The following is an 18,843-nucleotide window of genomic DNA, read 5'->3' on the forward strand; positions in this document are numbered from 1 at the left end:
CTGATTTCAGAGTTGGCAGAAGATCTTGCAAGAAAAGTGTATGACTTCTACTTGTAGGAGAGGGTCTAGCCAGCAGGCATCTAACTTTATTTTGTGGTAGGAAAGGTTAGCAATCTAGAGCACTTAGCTAGTGGTTTCAGGGAAAGAAGAAGAATAGATTTAGGAAGAACAAAGGACATGAAATCATATTAACATTCTGGCATAAAAAATACAGTTGGCAGTTGAAGGCTTTGATTTTAAACATGGACGGGTAATTTAGTGTTAGGAAAAAATATTCATCATGTAAAAATGACTAAAAAGTGGAATTTATTTGACTGCACATATCTAAAGTAAAAGACATGCTGATATTCACTTATGCCTAGTGTATGTACAGGTTCACATTTTTTCAAGGAAGTCTTTGTTTTATTACATACACATTTTCCATGTCTGCGCCTATGTGTATATATTACGTATATGATTACATAGTTAAAATCTAGCACCTTCCAGTTTCAAATCTAGCATGTAGAGAGCTTGGAAGGTGTTCCTCCCATCCTCATAACAAGAAAAAAGCTAAACTGAAAACCAACAACCCTCCTTAAATCCATTAAATAACTTAGGTCACAAGGCAGACCACCACCCCCAAATCTAGAAAGACAGGTGAACACAGAAATCACAGCTCTCTGGAAACAGAAGCCGCTCGTAGACCTTAGTGAGAACATATTCAGGGTAACTGACTAATTCCTGGAGACTGAGCATGGACTCGCTTGAGAGATTAAAAATTTCTGGGGACCCAGCTTTAGGGAGGCCTCCACACTTCGATGACATTTACCTCCAGAAACCTAGACAAGTTGTCAGATGAAGATGATGCAGATAGAAAAATCCTCTCACACTTTCTGCAGTTGACAGGACTGGCAAGTCCAAAATCTATAGGTTGAGTATATGAAAACTCTGTACTTCATATTCAGTTTTTCCGTAAACCCAAAACTGCTCTAAAAACCAAAGTCTATTAAATAAACAAAAATAAAATGTAATAATACTGAATAGAACGTCAGGTCTGGCCTATTCATAGCCTTCTCTCCTGTAGACTCTGAGGGTGAGTATCCTTATTGTCCTTGTTTCCAGAGGCAAGAAAAGTCATCAAGACAAGATTTAAAGCTACAGGAATCACCAAAGTGCAGGAATTGAAAGGCAACCTTACTTCCTCCTTGAGACTGACAAGTCAAAGTGGCAGCCCTCTGTCGCTTACACTCTCCATCTCAAATCAACAATAGTCACTCCACTGAAAAATTATTTTAATGCTAGGACTGTATTAGTTCATTTTTATGCCACTGATAAAGACATACCTAAGACTGGGTAATTTATAAAGAAAAAAAGGTTTAATGGACTCACAGTTCCATGTGGCTGGGGAGGCCTCACAATCATGGCAGAAGGTGAAAAACACGTCTTACATGGTAGCAGACAAGAGAGAATGAGAGTCAAGCAAAAGGGGAAACCCCTTATCAAACCATCAGATCTCATGAGACTTATTCACTACCACAAGAACAGTATGGGGAAATTGCCCCCATGATTCAATTATCTGCCACAAGGTCCCTCCCACAACATGTGGGAATTATGGGAGCTACAGTTGAAGATGAGATTTGGGTAGGAACAGAGCCAAACCATATCAAGGACTAAATGCTTACAATTTGTTTTACACTGTCACTGTGATAATTGTTTCACATGCATTATTTTGTTTGTTTCCTTTTAAAAATGTTATAGACTATAACGGACACCTAGAAAAGTTTACAAATCCTTTGTGTACACAGTTAGATAAGCCTTCGCAAAATCAACAGAATTCTGCCATCATCACCACATCAAGAAACAGAACATTACCAGCACCCAAATTCCCCTTTTTTTTGTCATTCTTGTCCCTAGTCCTCCAACTACTTATCATTACATAAAACTTCTAGGAAGATAGATTAGGCTTTTGGGACTTGGTTATGTTTTGTGAATCTCATATACATGGAATTTTATGTACTCTTTCATGTCAGGCTTTTTAAATCAATATTATGTTCATAAGTTTCATCAATGCTTTATGTGTGTATTTTATTCATTCTTATTACTTTAGAGTATTCCACAGTATAAATATACTACAATACATAATTTATTCTACTGTTGAAGGAAATTATAGCTATTTCCAGTTTAGGATTATTGCAATTAGTGTTATGAACATACTTTGTCCTTTGGGGAATAGACATTTTGTGAATATATGTAAACATTTTTTGATATATACCTGGGACTAGAATCTGGAGTTATAGAATATGCATAGATTCAGCGTTAGTAAACACTTCTGAGCTGCCTCCAAAGTACTTTCATCTGTTTATACTCCCATTGGAAGTAAATGAGATGTCCAGCCATGGTGTATCCTCTCAAAATTAGGCATTATCTGTCTTTTTCATTTTACACTATTAGTTCAGTAGTAGTATATTTTATTTGACAAAGTCGAGTAGCGTTTTTAGATGCACCTTATACATTTGGATATCCTCTTTTGCCCACTTTCCTATTCAGTTGCCTTTTTTTCCTATGGAAATGTAGGGGGAAAAAACGGTGTGGAGTGTCTTTATTCTCATTTAACAGACAGGGAAAATTGAGGTTCTAAGAGGCTAAGGGAAGTCCACACCACCAAGCAAGGAAGCAGCTGAGAAAGTGATACTCTACCAAACAGCTCAATTCTTGCCTTCAGGCTGGGCAGAGGGATCGGCTGCCAGAGAAACCTTGTGTGCTGAGCGTCCTTCATGGGACCAGGAGCTAGTAGATGGGAACCTCGATTGAGAAAAACCAAAACAAAAACAAAAACAAAGGGAAAAAACACCGCAAAGCCATGAAAACACATTCCCAACATTATTCGTCGTCTTTCTGTTCTGTTTTTGTTTTGTTTTGTTTTGTTATTTGCGGCCCAGGACCTCACAACGAAATAATAGCAGATTGCCCTTGGCTTAGAAGCTTTTTAATACAAGAGGCACTATCTATCTCTCTGATTTTCTCAGGTACATTTTTCTTAGATTCCTGGCAGAGTTTAATTTAATGTTTATGAGAATGTTCACCCTCTTCTTGCTGCACAGACAGCTCGGTAGGGATGGAATTAGGCTCCTTTTCTGTTCAACAGTCTAGAGACCACTGTCCCAATGAGGTCACTCTGGTTTGGCTCTGCAGACCTCCTGCTATCAGGTTCACTGTAACCCTCCATGACCTTCCAACTTCTATTTTTCCAGGCAGCCGAAGGATACATCTCCTCCCTACTCAGCCAGCCAGATATCACATGTTTTACTAATAAAACAGCTGATAGGCCCCAAGAGTTCTTTACATATCCTGGAAACCAGTCTTTGTTGAATACAGGTATTAAAATGTGTGTCCTTCATCTTGCTCTATGGTTTGCCTATTCACACCTATAATCATATCTTTTGATGGACAGAGATATTTTATTTGAATATAGTTAAGTTTACTTATTTTCTTCTTCATTATGGTTATGTGCTTTTGTATTGTAACTTAAGAATACTGCCTACCCCATGTCCTTGAAGGAGTTCTCTTATCTTTTTGTATTAAAGTTTTAATATTTTATCTGTATACTTAGCTCTGTATTCCATTTGGATTTGATTTTGTGTACAGTTCAAGATAGAGACCAAGACTCATTCTTTTGCAAATGGATAGTCAATGGCCTCAGCAATAATTATTGAAAAGAACATTCCCTACTTTACTGAAGGACTACCTGTACATAAATTACCTAGCTTTATATGTATATATTTCTTTCTAGACTTTCTGTTTTTTGAGACAGAGTCTCGCTCTGTCACTCAGGCTGGAGTGCAGTGGTGCCATTTTGGCTCACTACAAGCTCTGCCTCCCAGGTTCACACCATTCTCCAGCCTCAGCCTCCCGAGTAGCTAGGACTGCAGGTGCCCACCACCACACCCAGCTAATTTTTTGTATTTTTAGTAGAGATGGGGTTTCACCATGTTAGCCAGGATGATCTCTATCTCCTGACCTCCTGATCCTCCTGCCTGGGCCTCCCAAAGTGCTGGGATTACAGGTGTGAGCCACTGCACCCAGCCTCTTTCTAGACTTTTTATCCTGTTCCATGAACCTAGTTGTCTACTCTTACAACAATATTATAATGAGCAATCATACTCTATTAAAGGTCTTTATATCTAATATTATGTCCTATAGTCTTTACTAATTCTTTACTATTGCCTTACTCATTCTTCTTGGTCTTTTGTTTTTGCATCTATATTTTGAAATCGGTAGGTCAGTTACCATAAAAACTATGCGGTGATATTGACTGTGATTGCATTGAATCTACAGATAAGTTTGAGAAAAAAATCATATATGCAAAATATTTATCTTGAAATCCAAGATATTTCCCTCTTTTAATTTAAGTGTCCTTTAATTTTTTTCAAGACATTTTTTACATTTTTCTCAAGTCTGTGTGATCTGACATATTATTTGTGTCTACCAGGGTGAAATCAGGAGATAGAAACCACACAATAATTTGAACAGAAAAAGTTTATATATACACACACACACACACACACACACACACACATATATACACACACAAATATGCACATATATTTATATATACACATATATGTAGGAATATATATATATATAAATTATTAACTATAATAGAATTATTAACCAAATACGGGATTACAATAATGGGCTAAAGAGATTTCCAAAAAAAAAAAAAAAATAGAAAGATCACATATGGGGAGAATACAGTAGGCCTAGGATGACTGAGGCAGAGCACTCAAAGGAAGAACAGATCTGAGAAAGTCACTCCTTACAAAAGGGCTGAGATCCGGACCTCATTTGATGGTGTGTCCTTGTCTCACTAGATGTTTGAAAAGTCCACTGAGGGGCTACATCAATGAGACCCATTGCAACACCAACCTCTGAGTATAAGGGAGACCATCCTCCAGGAGGTACTGTGCTGAAGGAAGATAACCTAGTCAATGCCTTACTGGTGCGACTCAATGGAAAAAATTCTCTTTGTGCCAGGAGGAGCGTCCCCTGATTGTGGGTGGGGAGGTTCAATGTCTCAGAACTGACTGCAAAGCAACCTGAAAGGGGCTTGGGAATAAGCCATCTACAGGGAGAGGCTGTGCCTCTCTCAACCAAACCCTCCTAGGAACCACTCTCAGGTGCTGGGAAAAGTTGCACAGGGTGAGGGCCACATGCTACTGGCCAACACATGTCTGCCCAAAAAACCACACTAGATTCAAAAAGGATCAAGCAAACAAACAAACAAAACACACACAAAAACAGCCTTTTCATCCTTCAGGATCCATTCAGAGCCCTCTATGGACAAAGCTTAATACCATGCCCACCGAAAAGGGGAAAATGTTCTAGTGTAACAAGCTGAGCGATGGCAGGTGGATCATGTTAACTTCTCCTCTTAATGCCACTAGTTTTTTCTGTAGGTGACTTAGGATTCTCTATCTTAAACAAGGATGTTGTCAGCAAATAGTTTTATTTATTCTTTTCCTATTCTTTTTTTATTTATTTTTTTTCTTGCCTTATTTCATTGGCTAGAATTTCCAGTATAACACTGAATGTGGAAATAAAATCATGACTGTGAAATTTTTTGGTCTTATTTCTGATTGTAGAGCTAAAGCTTTGTATACTTGAACATTACCTCTGAGATTTGCTTTATGAACTTAAGGACATCACCAGTTCCTGGTGTGCTAAGACTTCTAGTCACAAATGGGTGTTGAAATTTTTTTTTTTTTTTTTTTGAGACGGAGTCTCGCACTGTCGCCCAGGCTGGAGTGCAGTGGCGCGATCTCGGCTCACTGCAAGCTCCGCCTCCCGGGTTCACGCCATTCTCCTGCCTCAGCCTCCTGAGTAGCTGGGACTACAGGTGCCCGCCACCGCGCCCGGCTAATTTTTTGTATTTTTTTTTAGTAGAGACAGGGTTTCACCGTGGTCTCGATCTCCTGACCTTGTGATCTGCCCGCCTCGGCCTCCCAAAGTTGAATATTATTAAATTATCCTTTTGTATCTATTGAGATTATCATAAACTGTTTCTATTCAGTGGGTTCATTGATTTAATTGCAAAAGTAATTTCAACTTGTATTCCAAAAAACAAAACAACTTGGTCATGGTATATAAACAATTTTTTATATAACTGAAATTACTTGTTAATTTTTATTTAGGATTTTGATTTTTCATGAGAGTGAATGCTCTTTAATTTTCCTTTCTTGTAATGCACTTGTCTGATTTTTATTATCAATATGTTATGTTGTCTTTGTAAATGATTTAAATATATTCTCTTAAATTCTATGTCAGCAGCCATGAAATAGTGCCACTTAAATTTTCCTTTTAGCGAATCCACTGTGTGGCACATAGTTGAATGATAACTTTTGGCTTTCACACCATTAAAAATATCATGCATTTCTGCCAAAAAAAAAAAATTATCCCCCATCTGCTTCCAGCAAGTGACTGATTACAGGAAGGGTACTATGGCTAGGCCATTCCTGTATGAGGTGGGTCTTCTCTAATGTTGCTTAGAGAATCCCCATCCACCTGTCCAAGACTTTCTCAGAATTTCTCTGCAGTCCTGACGTTCTTTTTGCCTAATTCTCCTTCCTTCCTGCTCTCCTTCCACAGGGATAAGACCCATATCCCAGTCAGTCTGAAGGCTCTCCCAGCCTATTTCTGTTCCCTCTCCCTCCATTTTTAACAAACATGTTTTTCAAATAAAGTTCTTATAAATCTAATACTGCCTTACCATTTGCTTTTTATGGGACCTAAACCAACACATCTATTCTCTGGAAGAATTGAGTAAGTCTGGAATTACCTTATTGACAGATGAAGTCAGTTATTCTTGAGATTCTCATTATGGAAATTTTTTTGCATAGTAGATTCCATTTCTCTAATAGCTTTTGTAGTGTTCAGATTTTCAATTTCTTCCTCTTTCAAGTATAGAAAGTTGTATTTCCTGAGACAATGTTTTAAATTTATAAAAAGTTTCAAATTGACATGAAGTTGTTTATAGCTTTATGTGTTTAATACCTGATGAAGTGATGCACAGCTTTTCTTTCTTGTTTGCTCCTTTTTCCAGCCAGCAATAATCTGTGCATTCCCCTTGCCCATTGGTAATTATTGCAAGAGTGCTATAGAAGTTTTTCTTTATATTTTTCAACAAATAACTTTTGATTTTGTTAATTTTCTCCATTATGCATTTATTTTCTATTTCATTAACTTCTCCTTATATTTCCTTTCTTCTACTTTCATTGTTGTGAATTTGCTGTTCTTGTATCTAGCTTTATTTGTGCAGTAGAAACTTAGTTCATTTTTCAGACTTTCATTTTCTGACAATATTAGATGATGAATCCCCTTCTGAGTATTAATGTATTTTTTCCTATTCTATTAAAAATGTTTTTGAATTTCCCTTCTATTTTTTCCTTAAATTGTGAGTTATTTAGAAGTATATTGCTTAATTTCCTAGAGATTAAGAATATCCTAATATTTACTTATACGCTCTTCTTTCTTTTGTTAATAATTTCCGACTCAGTTCCACTAAAGCTAGAGAATATAATCTGGAATTTTGTGGATTTTTTTTGTTTTGTTTTTGTTGTTGTTTTGTTTTGACATGGATTCTCACTCTGTCGCCCAGGCTGGAGTGCAGTGGCGCGATCTCAGCTCACTGCAAACTCTGCCTCCCGGGTTCAAGCGATTCTCCTGGCTCAGCCTTCCAAGTAGCTGGGATTACAGGCATGTGTCACTATGCTTGCCAATTTTTGTACTTTTAGTAGAGATGGGGTTTCGCCATGTTGCTCAGGCTGGTCTCGAACTCCTGACCTCATGATCCACCTGCCTTGACCTCCCAAAGTGCTGGGATTACAGGTGTGAGCAACTGCTCCTAGCTGGAATTTTGTGTTTTTAATATTTGTTGAAGTTTGTTTTATGACCCAGCATATCATCCATTTTAGCAAAAACCCCATATGTTAAAAATAGGTAAATTCTCTATTGTTAGGTGCAATGTTCCATAAACAGATATTTCATAATTATATTAATCTTTTATAATTAGATAAACTCTTTAGATTGTATTTGTTAGATCTTCTCTCTTCCTTCTTCTGCTTTTCTCTTTGTTCTGTTAGCTATTGAAGGAGATATATTCAAATCTCCATAATCTGAAGCTTTGTTTAATTGTGAATTCATCTGTTTCTCCATTTAAAACATCAAACTTTTGTTTAATATGTTTTGAAACAATGTTTTGTGAATGTTGATTTTGAAATGTTAAATATATTCGTTTATATATTTTTCTTTACATCTCGTAGGTTTTTTTTTTTTTGGCGGGAACATCTGCTATGTTTATAGTATTACTGCGAATTTATATCAGCTTTGTTTTGGTTAGCTTTGTGTGGCATATCTATTTCTATCCTTTTACTTCTATGTTTTGTATGCAATTTTTGTTTATTGTGAGAAACAAATAATTTGGTTTTGCTTTTTCAATCTAGTCTAAAAATATTGATCTTTTTCTTGAATAGTTTAGTTTATTTAATGTAATGATAGCATAGTTTAGTTTTATGTACCATCTTACTATATTTTTTAAAAACTTTGAACCAGTAGGTAGACATGTGTTTCAATTTCTTTCCTTGCTGTTTGGGGACTAATAAAACTTTTTAAATTATTTTATTTTCCCTATGTTTATTATATATTTTTGGATCATTCTATTAGTGCTTTCTTGAGATTACATGTGTTCTTAATATATTACATTATAATTTTTTTTCACTTTCTTATGAATATTAGAAGCTTAGAAAACTTCAACTTCATTTAATTCTTCCAGTTTCTTGCATTGTTTTTGTCAGGAAAATTTTATATAATTTTAAATATCATATGAATTAACCATATTATTTTGTAAAGTCAAAATTAACTTATATTTTACTTGGATATTTGTCCTATCTATTACTGTTCCTTTTCTATAGTTTAGCCCAAATAACTACTATTAGTATTTCTTCAAGTGCAAGCACACCAGTGATGTCATCTCTGAGTGTTTACTTGCTTTAAAACATCTTTATTTTACCTTTATTTTTGGAGACTATTTTTCTTTGGTGTAGATGTTTGAAAAATAATTTTCAGTTATTTTATTTCACTGTGTAAACTATATCCACTTTCTTCTGGATTCTCATAATTTTCTTGGAAAGTCAGGAATTGTTCTATTTAAGGTAACTTTTTTATCCCTCCGGTTATTTTTAAGATTTTATTTTAGTCTTTGTTTTCATCAGTTTTACTAAAATATACCTAAGGCAGGTTCTCCATTCTTCATTCACAGTTCACTACACACTTAGTTTGAATATCTTCCATAACCTGTGTGTGCTGTGCAATTACATCTGTCCATTACTTTCTTAATTTCTGATTTTGTACTTGTAAGGTCTAGGATTTCCATTTGATTTTTAAAAAATATTTAGATTCTCTTGGACAAGTCTAATCATTTGTTCTATTTTTCTATCTTTTCCTCTATTGTCTTTAACATATTAATAATAGTTATTTTAAAATTCTTATTACTTCAGTATTTGTATCACCTATTAGCTTTTTCCCATTCTTTGTTTTCTCCCCTTGGTTTTAAGCCCTATGGTATTGTTTCTTAATATCATAGATTAAAGAGATCACAGATGTTTGTCCCACTGACCAAGGAAGTCTAATTCCTTTGTCCTTGAAGTCACACTCGCCCTAGTTATCTGCTTGACCAACAGAAGGTGGTGAAAGTGATATTCTGGACTTTCAAGATTAGGTCATAAGAAATATTTCAGCTTCCTCAATCTCTTCTAACACTTGTAAGCTAGCGATATTTTGTGAGGAATCCCAAGCAGCCCCCTGGAGAAGCCCATGTGTAGAGAAACAAAGACTCCCATTAAACTACTACTATTGAGTTCCCAAGCAACAAGCAGCACTATTTGGTGTACATATGAGAGTCACCTTTGATGCACATCCTCCAGCCTAAGTTGATCTGCCCAAGCTGAAGCTGTGTGGTTACATTGCTCATACTGCAGATAATAGAAACAATACATGATTCTTGAATGATTTTAAACCACTAAGGTCTGGTGTAGTTTGCTACATACCAATAAATAACTGGAACATTTGGAATTCCTTATAGCTATTAAATATTGCGCATTATGTAAGAGGAAATATAGAGGTTCATGGTAATGTTATATTTCACCAGAAAGGAATCAATCTTTACCAGAGAATAGAGAAGAGGGCTAGGTACATTTTTTAAGTGAAAGAATGGGCTGTGTTGAGATTAGATTGCAGATTTATTAAACTGTTTTCTCTAGTTCAAACCTGTTTGTAAGGCGCAGCCCTCCACAGTTCTTAACCTTCCATTCTACATAAATTTAGGCTTCTGAAAATGAGAAAGAAATGGTCTGTGTGTTGGTATTTTCAAGTGTCAGTCAAAAGTTCATCTGGGTTTGCTAACTTATCAATGGCCTTGTTCCTTAGCCAAGCCTAGATTCCCAGTTGGTAGTCCACATCAAGAATCACAAAGTGCCTCCCGGAGAAAATCAGCTGTATACCCTTAGCTTGCTCTCCAGAGGTTGATATGGTTTGGCTCTGAGTCCCCACCCAAATCTCATGTGGAATTGTAATCCCCAGTGTTGAGGAAGAGGCCTGGTGAGAGACAATTGGATCATGGGGGCAGATTGCTCATGAATGAGAACCACACCCCTTGGTACTGTATAGTGAGTGAGTTCTCTGGTTGCTCAGAAATGTATAGCACCTACCCGCCCCCCACCTCTTGCCTGCTTTCTCTTTGCCTTCAGCAATGATTATAAGTTTCCCGAGGCCTCCCCAGAGGCAGAAGCCACTCTGCTTCCTGTACAGTCTGCAGAACTGTGAACCAACTAAACCCCTTTTCTCACGTACTCCTTTATAGCAATGCAAGAATGAACTAATACAGAGGTTCTCTCCACTCCATAGCTTCGTCGCCTTGCTGTAGTCAAAATGCCTGGGTCTTCCCTAAATTCATATGTTGAAATCCTCACCTGCCATGTGATGGTGCTGGGAAGTGGGGCCTTTGGAAGGTGATTAGGTCATGGGGATAGAGCCCTCATAAATAGAATTAGTGCCTATAAACAAAGAGGCCCCGGAGAGACACCCTGTCCCATCCAACACATGATAACAGAGCTAGGAGGCACTGTCTGTGAACCAGGAAGCGAGCCCTCACCAGACACTGAATCTGCTGTGACCTTGGACTTCCTAGCCCCCAGAACTGTGAGAAATAAACTTCCACAGCTCATAAGCTTCTCAGTTTTTAGTATTTTGTTATAGCAGCCAGAACAGAATGAGACCATCCCTCTAGTCCTCATTCTTACATGGATTTCTGATGACTTTACATAGAGAATTATTGTCTTTCATCTGACTTTTCGAGTAGCTCTTAAGGGGATTGTTGTTTTACAAAATTCTACATCATAGCCAGAAGTAGACATTCTGTTAACCAATTTCAATCCTTATAGTAATTGGAGAGAAAGATACTGTCATTTTTCACAATGATGGCTGAGAAAATATCCTCTGACAAATTAAACAACTTACCAACAGATGCACAGTAACTTGATCAAGTTTCTACAGAAAGTGGACAAGTCTCAATTCTAACTCATACCTGTCTTCAGAATCTGTGTTTTTAGGCAATAAGTTATATTTTTCTGGTATTTTATTCAGAGTATAAAATTCTAGGTAGGCATAGAGTATTTTTTACTAACCAAAGGAAGCTTTTGGGGGATCTTGGCACTAAGAAATAAAAGGAAGTAAATTATATATGGTAAAAATCCCTCCTGGGTCTCTCATGATGCCTGGTATTCATGACCCGGGTGTTCATGTCCCTGGTGCTCATGACGCTGGTGTTCAGGACCCTAGTATTCACGACGCTGGTATTCCAAGTACATAAATGGCAGGTATCGAGTGAGGAACAGGATAGCATTCCAGGTATTCAGAAACTTACTTGTGCACCATGATGCATTTGTTATCTCAGACATTTGTCTTCCTTCTGTGTTTGAGGTTGTAGGGGAAACAGAAGAGAATGCAGGGTATTCTACCCATTGCTCTAGTTACAAGAGATTGAATTACCCTTGTTTCAAAACGCCAATATCCAATATATTTAAGTATCATTTTTTCTAGTTGAGAGGTCAATTACAAAGCAATATATTCCCTCAGAAGAATTTAATTGAGAAATAGAATTGGATTAATCAAGGAGAAAAATTATCCAGGAGAAAAATCAAGTGAGATTATCAAGACAAATTACTGAATAATAGATGCTAAACAAGGAGATGGTCATATGGGCATGGGTCAGAAATGTACATGTATCTCGTTTGAAGCTCTGTCAGCAAGAAATCAATAACTAAGTGGCAGATTAGGCTCTTTAGGGCAAGAATCTAAGGGCAGAACCAAGGATTTACCTAACAGAAAGAGTTTGCTAAAAGTGACACATACATTTATTAAGTAAAAAAGGAATCTAACAGAAAATTTTTTCTCCCTTAAAAGTTATTTTTAAATTCCACTTTTTTAGTATTGGCAACTACAGCTTTACCCATCCAGAGTGCTAGAATTTAGATAATGTAATATTCTTGTCTTCGTCCATTAGGAATGTTATTAAAAAATACTATAGACTGAATGGCTCATAAACAATAGAGATTGATTTCTCAACGTTCTGGAGGCTGGCAGTCTGAGATTAGGGTTCAGCACCATCAGGATCTAGTGATGGCCCTCTTTTGGGTTGTAGACTGCCAACCTTTCATTGTATCTTCACATGGTGGAAGGGATGAGGGGTCTCTCACGATCCTCCCCCCACCATTTTTTTTTTTTTTTTTTTTGAGACGGAGTCTCGCTCTGTCACCCAGGCTAGAGTGCAGTGGCGCACAATCTTGGCTCACTGCAAGCTCTGCCTCCTGGGATGAACTCCTGTTATAAGGGTACTAATCCCATCACGAGGACCGCCCTTATTACCTAATCACCTCCCAAAGGCCCCACCTCCTAATATCATCACTTTGGAGGATTAGAACTATAATACATGAATTTTGCGGGACATAAACATTCAGACTTCTTGGCATTTGTGAGTCTCTGTGATTGGATTCAGATTCTCCATCAGTCTTTATGGTGGTAGCTCTCCAGCGATGGTTTCAGTTTCCATATCTCTCATTTATCCTCAAGCACTCTGTTAGGTCTGGTCTTATGTCGCTCTTTTTGTTATAGGTAGAAGCTTTAGAAAAGATTCTAATAATTTGTACAAGCAGAAATCCAGTTGTACTATAATCTAAATATCTTAACTTTGCCTAATATAGCCAAAATCCAACTTAGTTATAATGATGTCCCTTTTCCTTCTCTACATCCTAACAGAAATTTCTAACATGTATATAGTTCTAATGCACAGGTTGATTGTAGTTAAATATTTCTATATCTTAGCACTGCTCTAATATTAAATGCTCTTTTAAGATACAGCCCTTAATTATCATTTAATTCTCTTCCAGACTTATGCTCAGTGCTTTGACAGTAGCAGACTCACAATAAGTTCTCTAAATGAATAAACAACTCCGTTATAGTTGCTCAGCACACCAGACATACCAGAACCTTCTATCTTATCGTCAGAATGTTTATATACTGCCTTTGTGATGACTATGGAAAAGGCAAAAACAATGCCAAATTGGTTTAAGAAGCAAACACTTAATGAGCCCTTCATGTATGTCCGGTACTGCACTTGGATTTAGGAAACCAAAATTAAATAGGAGAAAACTGAAATTAGGATAAGGTACAATGAAGTAATTTTAAAAGATGACCATACTATTTCAGGCCAAAGTTACAACCCAAAAAGTTCCAAATACTCAACTTCTTTTTCCCAAGCGTTCTATAGATAACCCCGTCCAAAATGTATTAACAGATTTTTATTTTCATAGTACCATCACTGGGGAAGGAATTGAGTGTGTCTTATTACTTCCAGTGAGGAGGAGCCGTCCATGACAGAGAGGCTTTTGCTGTGCCTGTGCTGATAATAATGTATGGATATTGGAGCGGGAACAAAAACTGAAAAAGAAATGGGGGATACAGTCTTTAGCTTCCAGAAATTGAGAAAGGTTGCCCTTCTTTATGGGTTTCAAAACTGATTACAAAACAGTGTCTACTTTTTGTTTTCTATGTTATTATTTGATGTTTACTCCAGCCATTTTTTAATTGGATAAAAGCCATTTCCTCGCAGAGAAATGCTTAGTTAAGTAGCTTGAATAACATTCAAGTTCATGGTTGCTGACTCTGCTGCAATTTAAATAACTCTAGTGATGTTACATTCCTTGTTTTCTAATGCTATTGTGGTCTGCTGGAGATTCATATTTCATATCTGACTAAAAGTCAGCCACGTGGTTTATTAAGATTGTTATAATATATGTTTTAACATTTAATATGATATTGAAGAATAAATATCACAAAAGATAAGGTTCCTAAGAACAAAATGAAATATTTGACTAGCTCTATAAGCTTACATCATTTGGAAAGATAGATATTTGGGGAATATTTGGAGAGTTCTTTTATGAGAAATTTAAAGGAAAACACTAAAACTTGAGAGGCATGCACGACGATGTAAGTCTAAAACCGAGTACGGACCTAAAAGAATGGTGTTAGGAAGGTTAGAAACCATACTAAGCACTGGGGAGAGGCCAGAGAAAGGATGATTTAAAGGAAGAAGATCCCCAAATATTTAAATATCACCTCTGCCAAATCCCAAACTGGAGCTAAAACTCCATATCAGCGTCGAGCCCTTCATTTCCTTTACCTACAGGTTACTTAATCATCAATTTTTTCAAGGTTTAAAATGGGTTTTTTCCCCTCTTTTAAAAAAATCATGCTGTACTGTCACCTAGCAGACATCTATCAGCAATGCAGCATCTGGTGCATTATAGTAATGAGAAATTCTCTCATAACTGACCCCTCCAGACTCATGTCTTCTCAACTAGCCCCCTTATCGCTTCCAAATGCGTTTCTCTAAAACTCAAATCCAGTATATGCTTTGCTCTGTTTAAAAATACTGATGGCTTTTTCTCTTCCTTTTTATCTTCTCCTTCACCTTCCCATTTGCCCACTGTTCTGTATTAGTCTGTTTTCACATTCCTGATGAAGATATACCCAAGACTGGGTAATTTATAAAGAGAGAAAGGTTTAATGGACTCACAGTTCCATGTGGCTGGGGAGGCCTCACAATCATGACGGAAGGCGAAAGGCACGTCTTACATGGCAACAAGAATGAATGAGAACGAAGGGAAAGGGAAACCCCCTATCAAACCATTATATCTCATAAGAGGTATTCACTACCATGAGAACAGTATGGGGAAAACTGCCCCCATGATTCAGTCATCTCCCAACAGGTCCTTCCCACAACATGTGGGGCTTATGGGAACTATAATTCAGGGTGAGATTTATGTGGGGACACAGCCAAACCATATCGGTTGCCTTTTTGAAAATTAACTCCAAACCCATTGGGTAGAACCAGGCAAGGTGCGGATCCCGTGGGGGAGGAGAGCGCAATGAAGAGAGAATGTGAGAGGGCCCCAGGGCCCCACAGGGCTGTTGGAGGCTTACAGGTGAGGACGGTGCTGACTCTGTAGGGCAGCTGGCTGTGGATGACAGAGCACAAGCGGGATAAGGCAGGTGACCACACAAGGGGTGAAAAGGGTGTGTGGGACAGGGTAATGTGTGGGAGCCCAAGCTAAGTGAGAAGGCTATCTGTGTAGGGCTGGTGTGTGAGGCAGTCCTACACAAGGGTTGGAACAAGGTGAGAAAGGCCACCCTGTGGAAGGCTGTGCATAGCAGCATTGAAACCCAAGAGGGAAATGGAGGCTTCTTTCCCCAGGGATTTCTGAGCCTAGGTAGGGTGAGGAGGGCTTTCAAGTTCAGGAGGAATGAAGGTGGACCATGCAGGGTATGGGAGCCAGAGGAGGGTGCTGGTGGGATTGGTGGAGGCAAGCTTGATGGTGGCAAAAAATTGATACCTATAGATGGATTGAATGTGTAAGTAAGGGAATGGGAATCATGTTTATTAATGTCAGAGGAGAGAACTGCAAATAGACACAGGGTAGAAAAAGAAGCCCTGTGTTACTGAATTGGAGTTGGAGAGGTTGGTATGAACTCAATATATATGGGTAGATAAGAACAGATGGAAATGTGTGTGAGTATGTGTGTGTGTGCGCATATATGTATGTATGTGTGTATGTACACAGATACAGCCACACATATGCTCCCTAACTCTGTCTATTGAAAAGGCCTGGGGGAAGAGATACCCCAGCAGCAATGAGAAGACCTAGTACTCAGGTCTTGGTTAATAAATAACATTGTCCTCTAAGAGGAACCAGATTGATTCCAGGGACGTGGCAGGGAAATTGTGAGACGGTCTCAATATAATATATCTTGTTTCTAAGACCAAGAAGGTGTGTGCTCACAAAATGGTAGTAAGGCATAAAAGGGCACGGGGCCTGCGTGAAGGGGTTCCCACTGGTCAACTATAAGACAGTTTGGGCATCTAAATTAATACTAATAATACATTATAACTCACTGAATAAGACTGCATAAAATAGGACTCCAGAAATGAGTTAAAATTCAATAAAGAATAGGAAATACACATCTACAAACATGCCTTCCTACAAAATAGTTACTAATTGCATAGAAGTTGAAGAGTAACTTTACAGTAACAAAGCCTGGCAGATCCCACCTTAATAAAGGGATCGACATTAACTTCAAGAGTTTGGGGACAAATCAAAACTTTGTGAGCTGCTGGATAAGATGGAATGAGAAGAACCCACATATTAGGTGGGTGCAAATGTAATTACAGTTTTGCCATCACTTTCTTTTTCTTTTTTTTTTTTTTTTTGTTTTTGAGATGGAGTCTTGCTCTGTTGCCAGGCTGGAGTGCAGTGGTGTGATCTCAGTTCACTGCAACCTCCACTTCCAGGGTTCAAGCAATTCTCCTGCCTCAGCCTCCTGAGTAGCTGGGACTACAGGTGGACCTAACCACACCCAGCTAATTTTTCTATTTTTAATAGAGACAGGGTTTCACCATGTTGGCCAGGATGATCTCGATTTCTTGACCTTGTGATCTGCCCACCTTGGCCTCCTAAAGTGCTGGGATTACAGGCGTGAGCCACTGCGCCTGCCCTGTGATCACTTTTAATGTCAAAAACCACAATAATTTTTGCACCAACCTAATATTAGTAACTTCAGTAAAATTCTTATCAAAGATGCATCACTGGACCACAATCATGAAGAGATGCCAGGAAGAACCAACTGAGGAGCATTCTATATGGTAAGCAGCCCATGCCCTTCAGAAGTATTCAAGTCAAGGTAAAGAAGGAGAGTCTAGGGAACCAGACTAAAGGCGCTGGAAGGGAAATGGTAACTCAGTGCAGCAGGTGATGCTAGACATGGTCCTTTTGCTCTAAAGGGCATTGGCAAAATTTAAATGGGGTTTGAGGATTGGTTGGTAGTAATGTATGAATGCTAATTTCCTGGTTTTTCTGGTGGCATTTGCAGGGGAATATCCTTGTTTGTAGAAAATGCAACTAAAGTATCCAGCAGTTTTCCCAAAAAGATGGTTTCAGTGACTCTAAATAAAGCATGTGTGTTAGACGCACATGCTGACCCAATTTACTTTTTTAAACTTACTTTAAACATGCACATCCTACTCTCAATCCCATATTGCATATCTCATACTGTCTCTTTGGCTTTGATCATGCAGTTTTACCTAATTTTCCTCAACTTTTTCACTTGGGAAACTTTTTGCTCATTAAAAATCCAACTTGATAGTGACTACCATATGAAAACGGGACTCCACTGGTTATCTTGCATTGTTCTTTTCTTATTACATACACTACATTCTCTGTCACAAAGTGGAAGTTAACCCTGAGATTGCATTGTAATAATTAGTGTATGTTTGTTTTCTCCTTTAGAATGTAAGTTTTCTTTTTTTATTATTGACATAGTGTTGAATTTCCAGTGCGCACTACCTATAATGTCAGATATGTAGTATATACTAAAACATGTTTTGAACAAATGAATGTTCTGTGTCAACCTGAAGTGTTTTGTTTGCCACTGCTATTAGCCCTTCAATCTGCAACAGTAACATTTTAATTAGGTGAGTGTGCAGATATGCTGCTGAACAAAATTGTAGGTATCAGTAAATGTTTTAACATAGGTGATATTTTAAAATAATTTTTAATATCTTATGCTTGAAGATCATAAGGAAATCCACTGTCTCATCCCTTTACTTGCTGCCAACAGCTGCCATCTCCTAGCTTATCCCTCAAGTTTCTTTCACAATCACAAGTAAATTGAGAGATCTCAGCGTCCTCCTTGCCAGTCACCCTGGGATTGCCAAGCCCAGTGACTCTCAAACTTGCATATATATATCAGAATCACCTGAAAGGCTTATTAAAACACATGATTTCCGGGCTTCAATCCTAGAACTTCTGATTTAGTAGATGTGGCACAGGGGCCCCAGTTTTATATCTCTAACAAGTTCACAGTTGATCCAATGCTGCTGTCCTGACAATCACCCTTTGAGGACCACCGATGTACATGTATTATCTTGAGGTCAGCTAACTCTGACCGTGACTCATATTATTAATCCTCTCAGTCGGTGTGAAAAAGAGAAGACTTCACCAAGGTCAGTCCTTCTTTCCCAGGCAGTCATTTCCACTGGGGAAGCAGAGGTAATATACAACATACAAAGCCTCCACTTTGTTATCCCCAGACGGTTTCATCATACCTTGCTTTACTCTCATCACTGACTTCCCAGCTCTTCCACCTCACTGGAGGCTGGTTACCTTCCCTGGCCTTTGAAGCCCAGCACTCTTCTCCAGA

This window comes from Macaca mulatta, chromosome 9 (assembly GCF_049350105.2).
Source record: "Macaca mulatta isolate MMU2019108-1 chromosome 9, T2T-MMU8v2.0, whole genome shotgun sequence".
In the NCBI taxonomy this organism is placed as follows: domain Eukaryota; kingdom Metazoa; phylum Chordata; class Mammalia; order Primates; family Cercopithecidae; genus Macaca; species Macaca mulatta.